At 44.1% G+C, this 15,759-nt stretch overlaps 1 protein-coding gene across 1 annotated transcript in view; it reads right to left on the reverse strand.

The window, feature by feature from the left end:
* Positions 1-14,936, reverse strand: part of USP53 (ubiquitin specific peptidase 53) — a 73,368-nt gene extending 58,432 nt beyond the window's left edge. Inside the window, exon 1 of the mRNA XM_030564295.1 lies at positions 14,684-14,936. The gene's annotated coding sequence lies outside the window, so the exon portion shown is untranslated. The remainder of the gene's footprint in view (positions 1-14,683) is intronic.
* Between the last annotated feature and the right edge of the window lie 823 nt (positions 14,937-15,759).

Consider the following 15,759-nt stretch of genomic DNA (forward strand, 5'->3'; position numbering starts at 1 on the left):
GGAATTCTGACACAAATACTGGGCTCTCCCATCAAGACTCCCAACCCTACCCCAGGCTCTCCCTGCTCCCATTCATCTCTTCTACCTCTCAGGCCTACAGATAACTACTACTACTAATCTCCCAAAATCAGCTCAAATTTTCATGACACCCAAGTTCTGCTCTCTGTCTGCCTGCCTCCCTCTCCCCTACACACTACTCATCCACCCATGGTCCCCACTCCCATACACATGATGCACAACTTAACTCAGCAAGAGTATAGGCACAACACATTTGGCAGGTCAGGGAGGTTGTACGGTAGCATCAGAAAACAGAAGGAATTGTTCATATTTGCAAGAAACATCAGCTAAACTTTGTTAACAAAATCACACTGTGAGTTCAAGTGGGCGGAGGGACTGCAGTTGTTCACCGAGAGGAGCCCAGAAAGCAGGGAAAAATTTCAATGAAAGCATTTTTAAATATTTGCACTACACATTTTTAAGTAAAATATTTCCCAATTTATAGAAAATGCAGTTGCCCTTCAGAGAGTTTTATGAATTTGGACAATGAATTCAATCCTGTGTGTGCATAAAATGGATTTTAGCCCAATTCCAAATACAAATCTCCATGCCAACCCAATTCTGCAATGAGATGCTCAAAGGAAGACACCCTGTATATACACAGAACCCCACTCATTTCAGTGGGACTTCACCGAGAAATTCATCTGTGCACTCTCACTGCAGGATCATGGCCTCACATATCGAGTCACCACTTTTGGCTCCATTATAAAAAAACCTTTATACACATGTAGACAAAATATACATAGAAAACTGGAACATAGCAGCTAAAAAGTAGTTTAAAAGATATATACACTGTATAATGGAACAATTCTTTAGAATAATTGATTTTAAATTCAGATCAGAATCCAGAACTATTTTTATTGAAGGAAAAGCTGAAATAAAACTAGTCGTACCAGTTAGTGTAATTCTAAACAACATTCTTCCTCCTCCTCTCCACCCCCTCCCCACTGCTATCAAAAGTCTTTGTATGTTTCTGGACATAAGATTTATGCATGCATACTGGAAAAATATACCTAGCTTGTGATTGGATGGGAGAGGAGAGAAATAAGTACATAAAACTTTTAGAAACAATGTATGCCAAAGAATTTTCTTCAAAATAAAGTAGTGTTTAATTGCTAAAAACTTATAGATTTGTGTATAGCATTTTACAGATAGCCTAGAAACAAAAATTTTCCACCATGTATGTATTCCTTTTCCCTAAATTTGATCCAACAACTACAAAGACTCACTGCAAGAGCGTCATCAAAACAAATTCTATGCTCGTTAATATCATGGCAATTCACAATTCTCACTCTTTTATCGAAGACTACACAAAATTAAAAAAACAATTTGATTATAATAATCAAATCAATGAGATGCATAATTCACAATGCTTTAATTAAATTCCAAAGTAAATTTACTATCCTGTTTCAACATTTTTTCCCGTAAAGTCAGGGACTGACCTACTGAGACACTGTGATAATATGTTCACATCTAAAATTATCACTACCACTAACTCCAAGGGGGAATATAAATAAGATTCCTAGGAAACACAAAATCTACACACTCATCATTGTAACACTGCAATGATAAATCTGGAGAACTGTCTCTCTTGAAACATCACATTTATAGAACAATATGCTCAAATTACTGTTTCTATGAATACAAATGAGCGAATTGGCATCTGTTATAATCAGTCTTTAAGTTGTTTGTTTCAACCTAAGAAAGACACCAAACAAGTTGATATTTAGTTGCATGTCAAACATTTTAAAGGTCTAAGAACAAAATGCCATAATACTTAACTGACTGCGCAATTCTCATGATCTGTAAAAGGAGCAAAGAATCCTGTGGCACCTTATAGACTAACAGACGTTTTGGAGCATGAGCTTTCATGGGTGAATACCCACTTCGTCGGATGCATGTAGTGGAAATTTCCAGGGGCAGGTATAGATCCAGACTAACACAGCTACCCCTCTGAAACTTAATCCTCATGATCATGCACCTTAAAAGATACTTCAAACTTCTTCCCAAGGCAAAAAAGTCTGTTCACTTGGAGCCACACCTCCACTGAATTGAGCATACAAGCCCCTCTCCAGTTAGATGGCTATCTGGTAGAATTTTGAACCTGTTACCTACGTCTGGCATGCTAGAGAAGGTTGGAGAGTCACTGAGAACCAGCTCAACACAAGGGATAGGAAGAACTTGAATGCGTTGAGAAGAAAGCCTTAGTTCTATCCCCATTTAACAATCTGACCAAAGACACCAGCCATCAGTGGTGTGGAGTGGCTAGTCTCATCTCTTTCCTGTCCACAAGAACACCCCTTGTTACTATTCTATTTTATATAGGTTCTGGTTACACAGGACTTGGTTTAGAGGGAAGTAAAGGCAGCCATAAAAAATAATGAATAAGTAAAACAAATGGAAGGAAGGGGAAATTTATATTGGTGAATATAAACCAGAAATTAGGAACTGCAGAAAACCAGCGAGGGAAGCAAAGAGACAGAGAGAAATCTATGGCTAGCAGAGATAAGGACACTAAAAAGCAATTTTTAAAAATATATTAGGAACAAAAAAGATTGGACAATGATAACTGTCCATTACCAGATGGAAATGATACAATAAATAAAATACAGAATTATTCAATTAATATTTTCATTCTGTATTTGAGGAAAGCCAGATGACAGTCTCATTATATGGTGATAGTCTTTGCATTCCACTACTATCTCTGGAATATGTTAAACAGAACAGAAACCACTAAAGTCAGACATTTTTAAAATCAGCAGGTCCAAATAACTTGCATCCAAGAGTTTTAAAAAAGCTGGCTGAGAAGCTCAATGGACCATTAACATTGATTTTCAATAAATCTTGGAGCACTGGGAAAATTCCAAGATGGAAAGAAAGCTACTATTATATAATTCTTTCAAAAATTGGTGTATATATATGGAGATACCTATCTCATAGAACTGGAAAGGACTCTGAAAGATCATTGAGTTCAGTCCCCTGCCTTCACTAGCAGGACCAAGTACTGATTTTGTACCAGATCCCTAAGTGGCCTCCTCAAGGACTGAACTCACAAGCCTGGGTTTAGCAGGCCAATGCTCAAGCCACTGAGCTATCCTTCCCTCTGTGCCAGCCTGACCATTGATCGGGCAAGTTAATGGAGCAGCTGATATGGACTATAAATACAGAATTAAAGAAGGAGAAAATAATTAATGGCAATCAACATGGGGTTTTGAAGAACAGAGGTCAAACTAACTTAATATTGTCTGTTGATGAGTTTACAAATTTGGTTGATAAAGGCAATAGTGTTAACTAACAGACTTCTGTAAGGCGTTCAACCTGGTACTACACAACATTTTGATTCAAAAACTAGAATATAATAGACAGAGGGAAAGACATGTTGCTATGTTTGTTAGAGAAGACAATCTCCAATTTATCAAGATCATTTTGAATTCTAATCCTATCCTCCAAAGAGCTTTCAACTCCTCCCATATTGGTGTGATCTGCAAATTTTACATGCATACTCTGCACTCCATCACCCAACTCCTCCCATATTGGTGTGATCTGCAAATTTTACATGCATACTCTGCACTCCATCACCCAAAACAGTTAATGAAAATATTGAATAATACCACATCCAAGGCAGGCCCCTGTGGGACCTCAGCTGATAGGCCCTCACAGTTTGAAAGGAAAACATTAAGAACTACTCTGAGTAGTCTTTCAACCAGTTGTGTACCCACTTTATAGTAATGATCTAGAAGATGAAGTATTTCCCTAGTCCGCTTATGGGACTGTGTCAAAAGCTTTACTAAAGTCCAGATATGTCATGTTTACTGTCCCTGCCCCCCCTCCCCACACCACTATAGGATGGTTTGGCAGGATTTGTTCCTGACCAAATCAATGCTGGCTAATACTTATGACCTTATCACCCAGGTTTGAAGAAACTTTTATAATGTTGTTCCAGTATTTCTCAAGGAATCAAAGGTAGTCTAATTTGTCTGTAATTGCCAAGTTCCCTCTTAGTCCCCTTCTTGAAGGCAGAACTAAGCTTTTTGCTCACTCCAGTTCTCTGGGACTCACCCATACTCCATGAGTTCTTTAAGATAAACACTAATGGTTGCTTCGGCTAGTTCCTTAAATACTCTAGGGTGACTTTCATCTAATTTACATATTCTTTAACCTGTTCCTCTATTCTAGCCCAAGAGCCTTCACCCTTGTTAATACTGTATTAAGCATTAATCGAGTTAAACATTAATCACCTTTCTAGTGAATATCCTGTATGTTGCTTGGGTTCAGCTTCAACCAACTATTCTTCATCCACAAGCTAACCTTTTCCAAGCACTGGACCATCCTAGTGGTAGTGGTACGGTCACACATAGCAAAGCGTAAATCTCATCTGTATCTCATCAGTTTAGTGCTAAGCACTTGCCTTTGCAGTGTCCAGAATTTTGTGATGCATAAATGTACTGAGCTCCAGAAATGCAGGTGGGCACAGGTGGAGGAAGCTTGTGATGAGGTGACAATGAAGCCTCTTGTCTTTGAAAGAAAAGTTGTGCCACTAACTTAATCAATTTAGAAACAGAGTTAATTAATTCACTGCACTCATTTCAGTTCAAGAGTGACAAGTATCAATTTAGCTCTTATCAACTTAAGCTAAATTGAAAAGACAGAAAAAGTAAGTGTCAACACAAGAGGGTGCACTATACCCATTTCTAAACTGATTCAGATAAATAAGACCATATTCTAAGATCTAAAACGACAAGGAATAAGAAAAGGCAACAACCAAATTCATTGCTAGGGAAAGAACAGAAGAGGAAAGAAATTAAATGGGTTTAATTTGGAGTGGAAATCTGGAATTTTGGCTAGTGATTTAACAATATCATTACAGATACTGTCACTTTTTCTGCTAGAAGCAAGTGACAAATCCTGCAATCAAGACAAGCTGAATTTCAGTGTTCTCTGCAGCATTTAAGCTGTTATAAAAATAAAAATTTTAGTTCTGGTTATTTGGTCTTTGTACTGTGTTAGTGGATCAAGGCCCCAATCTAATCTCTTTCCAAATGTGAAACAATAGAGTGATGCCTCTTCTTGAAACTACAGAAATGAGACAAACTATTTGCTCTGGAGGTGTGAACCTCATATTCATCTCAATAGGATCTTAACTCAAAAGTCAACTGAGAACAGTGACCAAAAGATTTAAAGTTTAATTTCAAGTGCAGATCCAGTCTACTTTGAACTACATTAAGTTTGTCACACAACTGGTCTGATTTGTAACAGTAATAATATCCAAGTATTCTACTTAAGTGCAGTCACTAAAGGTATGTCTACAGCAGAGAGATGGGTTTTCCAGCTCAAGTAGACATACATACACTAACTCGGCTTAAACTAGCACCTAAGAATAACGGTGTGGCTGAGGCAGCATGGGTGGTAGCTTGGCTAGCCACCCAAGTGCACACCCTGGGGAGGTCAGGTGGGATGATTGATTGTATACTGACAGCTAGTCCAAGCTCCCACCCTTGCTGCTGCAGCTGCCACATAACTATTCTTAGGGTATGTCTACATCTACAATTTTGCAGCGCTGGTTGTTACAGCTGTGTTAGTACAGCTGTATAGGGCCAGCGCTGCAGAGTGGCCACACTTACAGCAACCAGCGCTGCAAGCGGTGTTAAATGTGGCCACACTGCAGCGCTGTTGGGAGTGGTGCATTGTGGGCGGCTATCCCACAGAGCACCTCGTCCCATTTCGGCACTGTGGCTTGTGGGAAGGGGAAGGAAGCGTGATTGTCTTTCCGCTTCCTGTTCCTGTTCCAACACCCCGTGGTGCTTTGGTACACATTCGGAGCAGTGTGGCAGCATTGTGATTGTACAGCGCTTTTTCTGCGTTTTTTTTTTTTAAATGGATCCTGAGCAGCTGACGACCTTATTGATGAATGTTGCCAGCACATCACGCTTGGCAGTGGAGCTATTCCTTCAGCTGCAAAATGAGAGCAAGAGTGAGAGCGAGAGTGAGAGTGAGGAGTCAGACGATGATATTGAATCGCCTCACTGTGAAGACAGTAAATTGCTTGTGGCAGTAACAGACGTGCTCAGCTCCGTGGACCAGCACGTTTGGGCTCGGGAAACCAGCACTCAGTGGTGGGATCAAATCGTCCTGCAATCCTGGGATGACGAGCAGTGGCTGCAGAACTTTCGGATGAGAAAAGCCACTTTCATGGGACTGTGTGCTGAGCTCGCCCCTACCCTGCGGGGAAAGGGACACGAGATTTAGAGCTGCCCTGCCTGTGGAGAAGCGGGTGGCTATTGCAATCTGGAAGCTGGCAACTCCAGACTGCTTCAGATCGGTGGCGAACCAGTTTGGAGTGGGAAAGTCTACCGTTGGAATGGTGCTGATGCAACTTTGCAGGGCCATTAATCGCACCCTGCTAAGAACCGTGACTCTTGAGAACGTGCAGGATATTGTAGATGGCTTTGCAGAAATGGGATTCCCTAACTGTGGAGGGGCAACAGATGGGACGCATATTCCTATTCTGTCACCACCCCACCTGGCATCAGAGTATGTTAATCGCAAGGGGTATTTCTCCGTGGTTCTGCAAGCGCTTGTGGATCACCGTGGGCGTTTCACTGACATTTACTCAGGATGGCCTGGAAAGGTGCACGATGCACGCATATTTCGGAACAGTGCCCTGTTCAGGAGGCTGAGGGCCGGGACTTTTTTCCCAGACCACAAGATCACAGTAGGGGACGTCAAAATGCCCACTGTGATCCTTGGAGACCCCGCTTACCCCTTAATGCCATGGCTCATGAAACCATATACAGGGAAGCTTGACAGGAGCAAGGATCGGTTCAACTACAGGCTGAGCCGGTGCAGAATGACTGTGGAGTGTGCTTTTGGCCGTTTGAAAGCTCGCTGGCGCTGTCTTTATGGGAAGCTAGATTTGATGGAAAGCAGCATCGCCACTGTTATATCCGCGTGCTGCACCCTCCATAATATTTGTGAAGGGAAGGGTGAAAGATTCAGTGAGGAATGGACCTCTGAGGTTCGAAGCCTGGAGGATGAGTTTGCTCAGCCAGAGAGCAGGGCTAATAGGGAGGCCCAGGAAAGGGCTTCAAGGATTAGGGATGCTTTAAGGGAGCAATTTGATGCTGAGAGCCAGCAGTAATGTTTGATGCGCTTTGCTTTACCTTGCTGTGTAATATTTACCACTTCCAGCAACAATAAAAATGTAGTGAAAGAAATAGAAAAAAAACTTTATTCAACATACAGTACATAACAGGCAAGGGGGTAGAGGTGGTGGACTGTACATTTACAGGTTTTAATATGTCCTATTTTGATCAATATTCACTGTCTGCTGCACTTCAGCATTACTATGCTGCAGAATAATGGGGGTGGAGTGAACAGGGTAAGAATTATAGTTATCAGGGCTGGTAGGTGATCTTATAGGTGTTGGGGGCAGCTGGGGATAATATGGAACTGGCTGCTGGAGAAAGTTGTTTTGTGGAAATACTGGGGAACAAGGAAGAGGGCTTTGGGAGGGCTGTGGGTTACCACGGTACATATTTGTCTGCATGGTTACAAGAGACTCGAAAGACTCAGTTTGGCGAGACAGGAGGCTTATCATCTGCTTTGTGGTTTTTTTGGCAGACAATTCCTTTCTCCTGCTTTCTGTTTGCCTCCATTCATGTACACTCTTTCTCCAATCCTGTACACTGCTTCTCCATTCATATGTCTTCTCTCTCCATACCTCTGTATTCCTACTTTCTCTGTTGTAGTGGCTCATAACAGACTTGATCAATTCCTCTTTTGATTTCCTAGGATTCCGTCTCAAGTTCTGCAACCTATGTGAGGCCGGTGATACGGCTGCAGTAGTCAAGGTCCCTAGAAAACAGAGATAGAACCATGTAATACACAGAGGCATCATTGTTTATTATCACAGTTTGAAGGACTTTTGAGACTTTTGGTAGCATCCTTCTCACATACCTCACATAACACAGAGAGGACAGGCAAGCTAAGTCATGGCGAGCAATGGGGTGAGTGGTTTTGCCCCGATTTCCCCTTGGGAGTGGGAATTGACCACTGGGGTTTATCAGCAATGGGTACAGGGGGTAGCTGGTGTCCTGAAGAAGGGACAGTAGTGAACAGGAAGGTGGTGAGCTAGCTGCTTGGGGGGGGGGGGGGTTCTTTGGTCCGCGTTCACGCCATCCTTACGGTGGGGGGTGGGAAACGCGGTGCTGGATGCCTGCTCGGAGGGGGGGTGGGGAACACCAGAGCACACTGCGTGGCTGCCTACGTGCTGGGAGGGAGGGTGGTAAGCACGGGAGCACACCACGGGGCTGGATGCCTGCTTGGAGGAGGGGTCGGGGAACACCGGAGCACACCGCGGGGCTGGATGCCTGCTTGGAGAGGGGGGTCGGGGAACACCGGAGCACACCGCGGGGAAGGATACCTGCTTGAAGGGGGGGTCGGGGAACACCGGAGCACACCACGTGGCTGCCTACGTGCTGGGAGGGGGGGGGTGGGAAACACGGGAGCACACCGCGGGGCCGGATGCCTGCTTGGAGGGGGGACCGGGGAACACCAGAGCACACCGCGGGGCTGGATACCTGCTTGGAGGGGGGGGTCGGGGAACACCGGAGCACACCGCGTGGCTGCCTACGTGCTGGGAAGGGGGAGGGGGGGGAAAAAACAGAGCGCCATGGGCTTGGGAACCGCGAATCTGGCACCCTGCACTCAATTATCCCTAAACTCTCAACAGGGTTTCCTATTGCCAGACATATCACTGCTGCGTGTTACCTGGGAAGAGAGGGAGGGTCTTCTACAGGAATGTGGATACCGCCCTGGCCCCTATGCAGCTTGCCTGTGTGCAGCCATGGTCCCCCCACCCCTCGCTGCACAGTGGATCGGACGAGTTAGCCTGACCGGGACAGGGACCACGGTAGCTCTCCCGATCAATTTGAGAAAGTAAATTGCAAATGCTCTTGCAGCAACATTTCAAGAGATTACCGAGGCAGACTACAGAGACGTGATAGAGCAAATCAATGGGCTATTCCACATTTAGGCATGCATGCATGCAGCCATAACCAAAATCCTCCTCTCCCAAAACACTGAAATCTACTTACCACGAGCACGATCCTCAGCTTCCTCCTCAACATCAGCTTCCAGCTGCTGCGACTGGCTAGCCTCCTCCGGGCTTGAGAAGAGCTCCTGGTTGCATGTGTCCTGGGACTCCGGGGTGTCTCCCTCCACGCCAGTAGCCTCACTGTCTCTGTCCTCTACAACATCCCCCACTTCTCCCTGCTCTGAACTCTCCATCGTGCTCCTAGGATTGGCAGTGGGGTCACACCCAAGTATGGCATCCAGCTCCTTGTAAAACCGGCAGGTTGTGGGGGCAGCTCCTGAGCGGCGATTTCCCTCACGGACTTTGCAGTAAGCACTCCTCAGCTCTTTAATTTTTACCCTGCACTGCAAGGCATCACGTTCATGGCCCCTTCTCATCAAGGACTGCGATATCTGCCCATACGTATCATAATTTCTCCTTCTGGAGCGCAGCTGTGTTTGCACAGCCTCCTCTCCCCAAACACTAATGAGGTCCTGCAGCTCTGCATTGGTCCATGCTGGGGCTCATTTGGTGCGTGGAGGCATGGTCGCTGAGTGATTGATAGATTAATTGCACTCCACACCTGGCTGAACAAACAGGAAGGGAATTTTTAAATTTCCTGGGGCATTTAAAGGAGGGGTCAGGTGAGCACAGGGCAGTGGAGTTTGCTTGATTACCAGAGAGGCTTCTTCAGGTATGCTGGGATACCTGCTTATGCCACGGAGGTCAACAAAAACGCTGGTGAGTGTCTACACCTGATGACCAGCACTGGTGATCCAGCGCTGGATCCTCTACACCCGAGGCTCGACCGGGTGTACGGCTGGCGCTGCAAACAGGGAGTTACAGCGCTGGTAGTGCCGTGCAGGTGTGTACACATCCTAAGTTGCAGCACTGTAACCCCCTCACCAGCGCTGCAACTCTGTAGTGTAGCCAAGCCCTTAAGCACTAGCTAGAACAGTTAGTGTATGTACGTGTACCTGAGTTGGGAATCCCATCTCTCAGCTGCTGTGCAGACATACCCTATGACAGCTGTCACTCCTATGTTGGCTTTGAATAGGAAACCACACACTTTCAAGCTTTTGAGCAAAATATTGGCTTAGAATACCAATTCTGTTCTCCAAGTCCCTGCCAATGCAAAACAAAACTACCACTGAAATAAGGAATCAAATAGCATGTTATGTCTATTTAATGTACACTTATTCTCACACAGAAGTTCCAAACTTCTACCCTGAACTGATTACGAAACACCAATTTTCCATTTGTTTACTTTAAACAGAAGTGAAGAATACAGTTCTATGATTTATAAAGTAGCATAACATGTTTCAATAGGGATCCACTTTAGAAATACCCATCACTGGAATGCTGAACAAAATTTCCCCAAAGCAACAGATAAAAAGACAAATTTCCACTTAATTCAAAATATCAGCATGCAATCTAGTACAACAGCTTTCATCGAAGTCTCTTAACCTCTTTCTGTTCAAGTCTCAGAATTGGTATTCTTTGCCTTCCTTGAACAAGTCAACTGTATTCAACACAGTTAACCATGCGCTCATTTGAAATTTTGTCCTGCCTGGGCTCTTATTCTATCTTCCTGCCTCTCTAATCATTCAGCATTTTGGTCTAAGGTTCATTCTCAGGGCTGGTCCACACTACGGGGGGGAAATCGATCTTAGATACGCAACTTCAGCTACGTGAATAACATAGCTGAAGTCGAATATCTAAGATCGGATTACTCACCCGTCCACACCGCGCGGGATCGATGTTCGCGGTTCTCCCTGTCGATTCCGGAACTCCGTTGGGGTTGATGGAGTTCCGGAATCGATATAAGCGCGCTCGGCGATCGATATATCGTGTCTAGATTAGACGCGATATATCGATCCCCAAGCAATCGATTTTAACCAGCCGATACGGCGGGTAGTCTGGATGTGGCCTCATACTCATTCTAGCTTTCAGTGCAGGTCTAACAGGCTCCATTTTGGCCCCCTCCTCTCTTCATACCACACCCTCTTTCGCAGATCTCACTCGAAGACATGCCTTAATAATGATAGGCTTGTGAATCATCAGTGTAAAGATTATCTAAAATATTGGCCTGTCTGACATATCCTTGTGGATACCCAGCCATATGATTAAGAGCTCAATTTTGGCTATGTTGAGCATAATCTTCCCACTACAAACTCTCCCCACTTACACCATCATCATCCCTCGGGTTTGTAATCTGGGAATCCATCTTTGACTCAGACCACTTCCTCAATATATGGAAGGTGTCTAAATCTCACCACTTCTTCCTGCACAACATATTTAAGGTACAGACTTTCCTCTCTGTCCATACAGCTAGAACTCTGGTTCAGATTCTCATTTTACAGCTTCAGTACTATAATATCCCCACTTTTTGATCCTCACAGATGCCATCTTGCTCCCCATCCATTCAAGCCACATCTGCAAAAAAACTGCGCCCCCCCTTACACACAGTTCGTGTATCTCCACTGAATCCTCATTCCTACTACATCAAGCACAGTAAAACCCCCCTCTGTTCCACAAGTAATACTAGCGTTTGTTCTCCTTTAGTCAAGTTTTCCAACAAGCACCTTCTGCATTTTCCCATGCCACCTCATATACAGGCAGTTCCCTCTAAATCCTCAAAACCACTGCCTTATCCTCTTTAAAACTCACTTATGCTATGAGGCTCACAAATGTTTGGCATGACTAACCAGTTTGCTGCTTATTACAGTAATCAAGACAGTCTCACTGTTATCTTGTGGCACCCCTGACTAGTTGTGATATCCACTTGTTATCTTTCATCATATTCTATGGAGCATGGACTCCTTTTTTCATTACATGTTTGTACAATGCCTTGCTCAGTGTAACCCCGATCCATTACTAGGGCTCTCTAGGCACTACCACAAGTAATAAAATAATCCTGAATTGAGAACATCAAGAGTTTTAGACTGCGATAGTGCAACATTGTTCCAAAGAAGCCACCAACCCAATCTAATTTAAAGTGATGTTATTGATCTCATGTCTATAAATGAAGTTTGCTCCAATATATTTTGCATGGAAATCACTGACGTCTACTATGCATGCACAGATACATGACATTTCCTCTCTGAAGAGATATTTTTAAAAAGTTATTTTTATGTAAAAGTTGTTAAATATTTAATCAAGTGAAGCTGTTTAATCATGTTTAGTAGGACTCTTGAGAAATGTGTTATCTGCTCATGGTGCCATACAACCTTTAAAAGGCAGGTGCTACTTAACTATTCCATAACAGAAAGGTATGGTCAGAATTGACTTATTCCTGTTTAAGCATTATTAGCATAATACATTTACTATACATAAAAAAAGAGGGTACATTGACAAATATCTGTAAGAACAGGCTTCACTGTCTAAGGCTAAAAAGTTCCACTTCCCACAGTAGTATACACTAGTTGCTCAGCTATCATTTTCCAAGCCACAGAGATTTGTACATTTCAGTGTTATATGTAATTTGTAATGTATTTTGAGATTCTAAGGGGGAAAAAATATTTTTGCAAGACTGAGGAAAATGCAGTTCAACTAATCAGACAGATATTATCAGTACAAATGATCTCATATTTCCATAAGTAACATTGCAAAAGATTCTTCTGCACCAGGTACCATAAGCTGTTCAGAGTATTCTTGTGAAGCTTGAGATGCTTTCTGTGAATACTAATGCAATCTTTGTATTTAATACTGATTTTTTATTTATATGTGTACATGTATTTATACACACACACACACACCCCTTATCAGGAGGCTTTCTACAGAATTCTGTTAAAAATGTTAATATATTTCATATATATTGAAAAAGTGTGTATAACTGATTCAGTGAAGTATATCCTTAAAAGGGTTTTTATTACCTACAATATACATCTATCAACAAAAATAGTTGTTGATACAAATGTTGTGACTTTAATAATATTGTTTACTTTTCTTATTAAAAAACCTTATTGGTAACAAATAGTACCACTTCGGTTAATCAAGCTGTAAAACTTTACTTTTTAAAACATAGTATGAACTCTCACCCTTTTAATACCTCAAATTATGCCTTCATTTCATAATAGGATAGTAAAACAGAAATGAGTCAATCATGTTTAGATTCACAAATGTACAGTAATTTCAATACATAATCCAAAGTAGCCTGTGGGGACCTAATCATGCAAAAGATTTATGCTTAATATTTTGCACTTGGAATGGTCCCATTGACTTCAAGTTAAGGAAGTGCGTAAATCTTTACAGGATTAGGATGTATGTAAATATATTTAACAGATGCTGCATGTTATCTTTTATGAAGCACACCAGGAAAAAGATGGTTTATACAGAGAATGGACAATACAAGTAAATTTCCCATGTTTGTTCTTAAAGGGTCTGAACAGCTTGTCAGATAATGAAAGTGCACAGAAAACCAAATATGTCCAATTAAGGAATAAATTTACATAACTTCTACATCTCAGACACTGAGCATGCAGTTCACACAGCTTCTGAAACATTCTTTGTATAAGGGAAAATATCTAGCAGCTGTATATTATGCTACAAGTGATCAAATGTCAAGCAGTGGAAATCTACTCCATTATACCTGCACTTGCATTTCCTGATTTCAAAGAATGTTTACAACAGGTCCATAAAATACTATTTAATATTTAACCTAGCTGTCACATGTCTTTTAGCTTTGTATTATACATTTACATACATAAACATAAGCTTGCATTGATTGAATATTACAGTCAATCATATTAGGAGGGAACATAAACCAGTAAGTTTGTGTATAGGAGTTGTAGTAACATGTAAACATCTTTTTTGAAATGTTTTAATGTAAAAACACCCCTGTTCTCAATTTAGAGGGCAGCGTAGCAATTAATCCCTCCATGCACTACCAATGCAACAACACTATCTTCTCCCTCCCCCCGCCCCGCCCCAATATATGCCGTTTAACAAAACAGCCACTTGAAAAACAACGAATGACCAGAAGCATAGCCTGGAGAGGCTTTATAGCCAAAATATTTACTCCGAGACGTTCGCATCTATTTAGAGTCGGGGTGGCACTAGTGACTGATCAACCCGCGGTGGGAGACGGGGATGGGTGGAAGGAAGCCTGAAGCTAAAGGGGTTTAGGAAACAGGTGGGGAGGTGCGCTCAGGGTTCGCGAGGCTGGTTAACACCACGGCAGTTAGGGTCATGTAACTGTAAGTTCCCCCCGCCCCACGCCGACACACAGACCCACCCCCTATCCCCACCGGACAGAGCGGGGGCAGGCGGCTGCGCTCGGCAGGTCCCTCTCCCCGCGGGCGGGAGGGCGTGCACAGCGCCGCGCACACCGCGCCGATCGCGGCCACCCCGGGCCCCCCTATAGGGACAGGACGAATCCCTGGAGCAGGCGGACCGGCCTCCCGCGCCAGGACTGATCCCTCCCGCCGCCCCACCCAGGGGCCAGCCCCCGCAGCTCCGGGCGCCGCAGCCTGGCCCCGGGACCCCCTGCCTGGACTGGCGGAGTTGCCGCTCGCCCGCGCTCCGGCTGCAGACCCGCCCCACCGGCCTTACCTCCAGCCCCGGAGCGCTCCGCACGCAGCGCCCGTGTCTCCCGGCCCCGGCCCGGTCGCGATTCTGCTCCGGCTCCGCCCCACCCTCGGCTAGTAACTTTCTTCCAATGCTGGGCGGCTGGCGCGTGACCGCTTAGGTGGTTTGGCGGCGCGCGCCCGAGAGCCGGGGCGCAAGGGGAGGCGGGAGCGCGTCCCAATAGCCCGGATCTTCGCAAACCACTGCGACCCCCAGCGCGCGCCGCAGGTGAGGAAGACGCCGTCTTAGCAACCGGGGAGAGGAGGGGAATTGAAAGCACCCTGACGGCGATTGGAAGAGCAGGGGAGTGACGTATAACACGCCAAACCAATCAAAACGTCGTGTCCTACCTCAACCGGAGAGAGACTTATGGGTGGGTGCGTCTATTAGCGCGGAGCAGCGCATGCGTGGTTAGTACCTGTGATTAAAAAATTACTAAATAGTGTTAGAACCGTAAGACATGGGCACGTTACCTCTCCTGCCCCCTATGTGTTAGGGCAGGTGGGGCCCAGAGGATGGACTCTGCCCCCAGCCATCAGGGCAAAGGAATCTGGCGTGGAGCGGGCTCTGTGACTTATTAACTCTACGCTGGAAGAGTCGCGCACGATGGAGTGGTGGCAAAGACAGACGCACACAGTTTGTCTAGACAAGAGCGGGTGATCCAGCCTTAAATCACTGATTGTCACTTAACTTGAGTTACCTAATACACTTGTAAGTTCAAGCCTGGACAAACCCTGTGTATGTTCAAACGGGATCACAACTGTCCTCTAGATATAGTCACAAAGGCCTTTGTTGAGGAAGTTTATCACTTTTTTCCTTTGATATATTTGTAAAAACACTTCATATTCCACTTATCCCTTTAGCTAGCATCAATTTAGTGCTCAGTTCTGCATTACTTCACTAGGATGTCACAAAGATCTGTGGATCCCAAAGCAGGATTAGGGAGCTTATTCTGAGTTTTTGCTTACCTTTTCCCTTTTCTCTGTGTATTCTTATTTTGTTGCCTATGATTTTTTCCAGTACAAATTTGTTTTTAACTTCTGATCTTTGAGATGTCCCTC

The sequence above is a fragment of the Gopherus evgoodei genome, chromosome 5, assembly GCF_007399415.2.
Source record: "Gopherus evgoodei ecotype Sinaloan lineage chromosome 5, rGopEvg1_v1.p, whole genome shotgun sequence".
Classification (NCBI taxonomy): domain Eukaryota; kingdom Metazoa; phylum Chordata; order Testudines; family Testudinidae; genus Gopherus; species Gopherus evgoodei.